The following is an 8,265-nucleotide window of genomic DNA, read 5'->3' on the forward strand; positions in this document are numbered from 1 at the left end:
TACTGCTTTGTAAACTTCATCAATATTAAGAATTATATCACTACCACCAGGTGGTGGGTAATAGGGAGGGCACGTACTGCATGGAGCACTGGGTGTGATGCCAAAACAATGAACACTGTTATGCTGTAAATAAACAAATGAATAAAAAAAAGAATTATATCACTACCATATAAAAAGAGAGAAAAATAGAGTAAAAAATCTACCACATTTACATATCCATAAACATATTTTTATGTTTCCAATAGAAAATATGTTAACTAATTCTAATCTGAATTTTATAAATTTCCTTTTTTTTTTACTAAAAGTATATATTTGAATAAAGTTAAATTATCTAACTTGGAGAAGCACCTAAGTCTTTCTGGGGTGAAAAAAACTGTTTCTCTATAAATGGCTAAATATTTATGGGGGGATATAAATCCAATCTATCAACCCCAGACATTTCCCTTGATTCTTTTAGCTTGCATTCATGATCTTCAGGGTGTCATAACCTATTTTGCTTGATTAACTCTTACTGACATAATTAGAATATTCTTGTATATGTGGAAATAACAGGAGACCACTACATTTGCGGGGGAGAGGTCCAAGAGTAAAACACACAGCACACCACAAATGCCAATCCCTTTCTTGTTTCTTTTTATTTCATTAAATAACTTCCTCTTACTTCCAGAGGAATCCTCAGGAAAGCAGACCATATGGGTAGTGTGTGGAAGAACTATACAGGTCCCTTTTTTGGCTTCTGGAGAATCAGGTCTTACAGACATGGCTTGAATCTTCTATATGAAATACTGGGAATGTCTAGAGCATTGGCCATACTTATTCCAAAAGAAATGCCAAAATGTATTTCACACACAAACGTAAGTGATTTTTGGATTATCTGCTTTTGTTCCTCTCCAATAGCTTGGAAAATTGAGTCAACTGCATGTGAACTTCTTATTCACAGCTAGACAGAATATTGCCTCCTCTGAATTATTCATGCTAATTGTGGAGAAGGAAAAAAAGTATGAATACATTAAATTTACAAATGAACAAAAATATCTGTATTTCCATGGCATATTGCATTTATCACTGAGATAGAATATTTCACAGTATATTATATTTATAATGTTTTGTCTATTAGAGTTGGAATTTTGGAGGCACCCAGTGATAAGCAATTGAGTCATGCACTAGAACCACAGAAATTAAATCACAGTGGGTCATCTTAAAGAATTCTGTGTTTTTTGGAAGACAGATACGAATACTAAGGTTTACAAAACAGTAAGACAATTGCATAGGAACACAAGAGCAGAGAAAGAGGGAGTTTGCAGGAACCAGGATATTTCAAGAGTAGGTAACAAAAAGCTGAATGGTAAAAGATGGGCTTTCTAGCTGATGAGGAAGGTATAATGAAATAAGGAATAAATGAAACAAGATGGGATTGGGAGGGAGACAAACCATAAATGACTCTTAATCTCACAAAACAAACTGGGGGTTGCTGGGGGGAGGTGGGATTGGGAGAGGGGGAGCGGGCTATGGACATTGGGGAGGGGAGGCGAACCATAAGAGACTATGGACTCTGAAAAACAACCTGAGGGTTTTGAAGGGTCAGGGGTGGGAGGTTGGGGGAACAGGTGGTGGGTGACGGGGAGGGCGCGTTTTGCATGGAGCACTGGGTGTTGTGCAAAAAGAATGAATACTGTTACGCTGAAAAAATTAATAAAAGGGGGAAAAAAAAAAAAAAGAGACCTCAGAACTTGTAAAGAAAACCAAACATTGCATTGAGTTTTGTCCAGCTCTCAGTAGAGGCGATATCTGGGGCTTGGCTTTTGCCACAACTGTATCACAAACAGTTATGGCAATTAAGATTAAAATATTATACAAAGAACCAAAACATTTGAGGGCTTACTTTTTAAAATGTAGGTTACTGGATGCCACATCTGATCAATAAATATGAGTGCTAGTGTTAGTCCCAAGAATCAGCATTGTTATAAAACTATCCAGATATTTTATTTTATTTTTTAAGGATTTTATTTATTTATTTATTTATTTGTCAGAAAGAAGGAGAGAGAGAGAGTACACAAGCAGGCAGAGTAGTAGGCAGAGGCGGAAAGAGAAGCAGGCTCCCTGCCGAACAACGAGCCCGATGAGGGACTCCATCCCAGGACCCTGGGATCATGACCTGAGCCAAAGGCAGTGGCTTAACCGACTGAGCCACCCAGGCATCCCCAGATATTTTAAATGTTTACAGAAAATTGACAATTATTGTTCTATAACATTGGATGCACATTGTAATAACCTAGGAAGCCTTAAAAGATGCCAATGCCTGGACCCATGAAGATGTTCTAACTCAGTCATCATTATTGTTTTCATGGTTTCCCAGATGATTCTAATGTAAGCCAAGTTTGAAAATCACTTGTTTAAAGGAATGATCAGTACATTGCTTTTCTTATGTATTTATTTTAGAGAGAGAGGGAAAGAGAGAGTGTACAGCTGCACATGGGTTGGGGGAGACACAGAGGGAGCAGAGGATCAATGCAGGGCTAGATCTCATGGTCACCCCATGAGATCATGACCCATGAGATCATGAAACATAAGATCATGACCTGAGCCAAAACCAAGAGTCAGATGCTTAACTAACTGGGCCACACAGGTGCCCCTGCTGACACATCTCTGCAATGACATTTGGGATCAAAAATTCATAGCCCATTTCTGTAACTAAAACCCACTTCTACTAGTGCCATAATAATGACAATCTGATTCTTGTATTTGTGTTTGTCAAAAATTTGAAACAGACCCTGCAATCTAGTCCAACCACCTAATTGTTGCCTTTATCCAAAACACAATCAGGATAAGCAAAAGAATATTAAAGAAAACAAAATCTTTAGGGAGAAAGCATCTGGCAATCTCAAGTACTGTGTGTTGAGATTAAAGAAATATTCCAAGAGTTCTATGTCAGGTGGCTCCCAAACCATAGTTTCATGAATGTATTTTGACAGTGATATGTCCTTCTACACATGTGAATACACCAACTAATCATTATGGGTTTTCAAGTGTAAATGGCTTCTTTCAAGATCTGGTGTTTGTTGTAAGATAATTTAGGGAAAAGTCACAGTGAATTTTTTTTCCAATGTTATTGAGATACAATTGAAATTACATTTTATCAGTTTAAGGTATACAACATAATGATGGGATATATGTATATATTATGAAATGATTACCAAGATAAGTTTAGTTAAAATCCATCACCTCATATAGTTACAATTTTTTTCTTGCAAGGTCTACTCTCTTAGCAACTTTCAAATATACAATACGGTATTGTTCACAATAGTCCTCCTGCTGGACATTACATCCCAGGACTTATTTATTTTATAACTGGAAACTTGTACTTTTTTATCATCTTCACCCCCATTTCCTCTACCTCTGGCAACTACCAATCTGTTCTCTTTTTCTGTGAGTTCCTTACTTTTGATTCCACATATTTAGTATTCATCTTTCTCTCTCTGACTTATTTCACTTAGCCTAATGCCCTCAAGGTCACTTCACATGTCACAAATGACAGGATTCCTTTTTTTAATGGCTGAATAATATTTTATAAGTATAGATATAAATATTATAAAATATTTAATATTTTATTGTGTGTATGTATACACATATATACACATACATATACATATATATGTGTATATATAGTTGTTTTTATGTATATATATAGAGAGAGAGAGTTGTTTCCATGTCTTGGCTATTGTAAATAATGCTGCACTAAACATGGGATGCAGCTATCGCTTCAAGGTAGTGATTTCATTTCCCTCAGATATATACCCAGCAGTGGGATTGCTGGATCATATGGTAGATCTAGTTTTAATTTTCTGAGGAACCTCCATACTGTTTTCATAGTGGCTGCACCAATATACATTCTCAGCAATAGCACATAAGTATTACTTTTACTCCACGTCCTCACCAACACTTGTTATCCCTCCTCTTTTTGATGATAGCCATCCTAACAGGTGTGAAGTGATATCTCATTTCGGTTTTGATTTTTTTAGTTCCTTGACGATTAGTGATGTTGAGCACATTTTCCTGTCCCTGTTGGTCATGTACAGGTCTCCTTGGGAAAAATGTCTATTCAGTTCCTCTGTCCATTTTTTAATTGGATGGTTTTTTTGCTGCTGAGTTTACGAGTTCTTTATATATTTTGGAAATTGACCCCTTATCAAATATATGACTTGCAAATGTTTTCCACCATTCAGTGGGTTGCTTTTATTCTGTTGATGGCTTCCTTCGCTGTGCAGAGGTATTTTTACCTCACTTGTTCATTTGCTTGTTTTTTCCTAGTACCTATTGGAAGCAATACCTCCCTATCTTCCTTAGATAAAACCATCCATTATAGGAAGGTACTATTTACTTTATTTTAATTTTAATTAATTAATTATTTTTTGCATGGATCTTTTCAGTTTATTTCATCAAGGAGTTATCCTAGTTCAAGTTAAAGCAGACTCCGAATGGTTACATTATACAAGCTGGGAGGTTTTGTGACAACGGACTGAAGGGAAATTCTACTCATTGCAAGGAAATCCTCACATAGGCTGAGTGAGCCAAAAGTGCTGGAAACCCAGGAACCTCAGCTAGTCATCCTTAGCGAGTCCAGCGTTTAGGAGAAAGCAGAGTACGTTCTTCTGCTGGTCACCCTGTAGCAGAATCACTTCACATTCTGGATGCTCAGTTACAGTACCACGGGGGCAAATTTCCTCTTCAACGCCTCACTAGTTTCTTTCTGTCATGATCACCAGCCACTCCTCAGAAGAGTAGTAAGGGTCTTCCTGCTGTTTCTCTGTTGAATTCTTCTATGGATATAATCCTCAGTCCCAGCAGGAAGATCACCCTTATTTGCATCAGCAAAGGGATAGAGCAGAGCATCTGGATAGCGGACATAGGATTCCTTCTTCCTCTGTAGAAACTGCCTGTAGAAGGTGGAGGCAGGGGAAGGCGAGAGCAAGGTTTGGGTGGAGGGCAAGGAGCTTGGGGAAGCCAGGGGGCTCCAAGGGGAGGCTGCTGAGTCCTCAGGAGTGGCTCAGTGACTGGCGCCTGGAAGGCACTTTTTAAAGGGACGCTTTTTTTTTTTTTAAAGTGTACGGTCACTACTTGTTTGGCATCTCCCAGATGTTAAGGTGTGACAAAGGAGGCAAAGGCAGCCACTGACTTCCTTTCCAGCTGTGCCAGAAGGTAGGAAGAATCTTTGGATACAACTGGGCAAGAAAGATAAGAACATCAAGAAGTTGAATTTGTTGACTGGAATAATGGAAGTACCAGAAGTTTTAATACATGTTAATCAAGTAATAGTGGGAGATGAGAGGGAAAGAAGAATAAAGCAATAAATGATTTTCTTTATTTCTTGGCCGAAGATTGTTCCCAGCTGTTTTGAGTCTGGGGCCAATGTTGTTTACCATGGAAACTTAGGTTGCTGAAAAAAAACAAAGAACAAGGTCATGCCTGATTTTGTGTGTGGTAGGTAACGAAGCCACCGCCCTTCCCCACAGTGTTCTCTCCAAACTATTTCTACATAATGAGAGGAAGTGAAAAGGAAAATGTGCAGTCCATCCGAAAGCATCTCTGTCATCACTTTCCTAACAGTGTCTTCAGGCCAGATAAGAGCATTCATTACATTTTGTCCAGCGTAGTGCACCTAGCAAAACGCCGCTTTGTTCTTGGCCTATGCCATCAGTATCCCCAAAAGCATTCATGATATTGCACAAAGTATTATAAACAGGAAACCAAATACATTTACTCATTGTTTTTATGAGGTTAAAAATCAAAGCCAACTGATATCACAGATAGGACAGGCAAGTACAAGGTAGACCTGTGACATCTTACCGAGCCAGGAGGTAAGGCAGTATTAAGGAAAGGGGTGGGGAGAGCATGTTATAGGAACAAAGGAGCCAGACTGAAAGGTCACAGTGATCAAAGCTAGAACAATCTGAATAAAGAAAATAGTTAATGTAGTGTTGGATTATAATCCAAAGTATAAAATAAATATCTATCAGTCTATACGGATATAAACAAATGGGAAAAAGGAGATGAATCTCTCTTACTGAAGAATTTCTAATAATTTATGTAGATATTGTCCTTCTAGAAAATGGAGTCTAACTCACTGATTCCTTGAATGTGGGGTGGACTTAGTGACCTGCTTCCAAAAAATAGAATAGGGAAAGGGAGAAATAACTTTAGAGTGGAGAAACATGTCAAACACTACCTTGACCAGCTGATCAACATTAAGATCACTGGTGATAAATCATGTTAATAGCATGGACCCCCAATACGATATGATGAGAAGAGCATTTCATCATGTAGTATTCTCCCCCAACACTCATGACCCTAGTCCAGTCATGATAAAAACATAAGACAAACCTGAATTCAGGGACATTTTCTAAAATACCTAATCAATACTCCTCAAAACCATCAAGGTTATGAAAAACAATGGAAGACTGAAAAACTGTGGCAGACCAGAGAAGATGAAAGGAAACATGAAAACAAAATACTATACGGTATTTTGAATTAGGTCCTGGACCAGAAAAAGACACTGGTAGGGGCGCCTGAGTGGCTCAGTGGGTTAAAGCCTCTGCCTTCAGCTCAGGTCATGATCTCAGGGTCCTGGGATCGAGCCCCACATTGGGCTCTCTCCTCGGTGGGGAGCCTGCTTCCTCCTCTCTCTCTGCCTGCCTCTCTGCCTACTTGTGATCTCTCTCTCTGTCAGATAAATAAAATCTTTAAAAAAAAAAAAAGACACTGGTAGAGAAACCAGTGAAATCCTGCAGTTCAATAAGTCATAATGCATCCGTGTTTTTAGTAGTGACAAACGTGCCACAAGTTGTGTAAGAAGGTAACAGTAGGAGAAATTAAGTGAGAGGTGAACTCTAAGTGAACTCTCAGGCTACCTTTGCAACTTCTCTGAAAATCTAAAACTATTCCAAAATAAAAAACTATATTGAAAAAATAAAAGACAAGTCAGCACTTAGAAGCATGTAGGATGAAACTATCCCAAAGCACGTATTTGATACATGATATGGAGGGAGTTTAAAAAGTTTTGTGAATTAGGTGTAGTTTAGAGAAAAAAATGTCAAGAACATATTATGATTCTTGTATGCAAGTAAGTTAAAGTGGTTCCACTTCTTTGTGACAATTCAGGATGGCTTCCTCTACCAACTTTCTTCCTTTTTCTTTTTTCTTTTTATTTTTAAGATTTTATTTATTTATTTGAGAGAGATCGAGAAAGAGCGAGAGACAGAGCATGAGCGGGAAGGAAGGACAGAGTGAGAGGAACAAGCATACTCCCTGCCGAGTAGGGAGCCTGAGGCAGGGCTTAATCCCAGAACCCTGGAATCAGGACCCAAGCCAAAGGCAGATGCTGAACTGACTGAGCCACCCAGGAGCCCCATCTTCCTTTTTCTAATACAAACACACAAACAAAAGATTAGTATCATTTAAGTGTTTTCAAGGGTAAATTTCCTCCAAGCTATATCAAACCATTACACAGCAGGATAAAAGCTTCAAAGATTCTGTCCCAAGAACTCACCAAGTATTTATTGTTAGATCCCTAATCCACCTGCAGTACCATTATTTTTCCTGTTAATTTGTAGTGTGTAGTGTGTGAGGCTCTTTCTCTCCAACCGGTCGGGTGCTTTAGTTCCAGACGATGTCCTGCTGTCTCACTAACTGCTTCTGTTTCTCCTCTACCATCACTGCCTTTTCTTTATTCTGTTGCTTGGAGAGGAAGCAACAGAATTTAGAGGAGAGCTTTATTTCCGACACAAATTTTGTAAGTTTTGATGAGTGTTGGATAGTGTCCAAGTTACTCTGACCTCATTAGTCTTGCTTCTAAGCCAGTGTTTCTTAAGGAGGGTGAAGACCACCTCCATTCAAACCACCTGGTGTATCAACTCCTGGACCAGACCTACCAACTGAGGTGGGGCCCAGAAATTTGATTCTAAACATTGGTCCCAGGTGACTTTTTTGTCCACTACTACAGGAGGTCACAACTTTCTGGACATCCCAAAGGAATTTTCACCTTTGCTTTTAGCTTCATTCTATGGAAGAACTTGAAACATTTTAGCAGTCTCTTAACTCCAACTCTGAGTGAAAACTGAGATGCTCCAGAATTCAGAGGCTGAGAAAGTTTGCTCTGAACTTTTTATTAGGAAAACTCTATCGGCCCCATACTAAAGGACACATAAAAATAAATTTTTTGTGACTGTTTCTCAAGCTCAGCATTTCCAAGGACACTTTAAGACTTCTTCT

General features: G+C 38.5%; 1 pseudogene; it reads right to left on the bottom strand.

Moving 5' to 3' along the window:
- Positions 1-4,550: 4,550 nt before the first annotated feature.
- Positions 4,551-4,905, bottom strand: LOC123936886 (annotated as a pseudogene).
- Positions 4,906-8,265: the final 3,360 nt, after the last annotated feature.

Source organism: Meles meles, chromosome 2, assembly GCF_922984935.1.
Source record: "Meles meles chromosome 2, mMelMel3.1 paternal haplotype, whole genome shotgun sequence".
Classification (NCBI taxonomy): Eukaryota; Metazoa; Chordata; class Mammalia; order Carnivora; family Mustelidae; genus Meles; species Meles meles.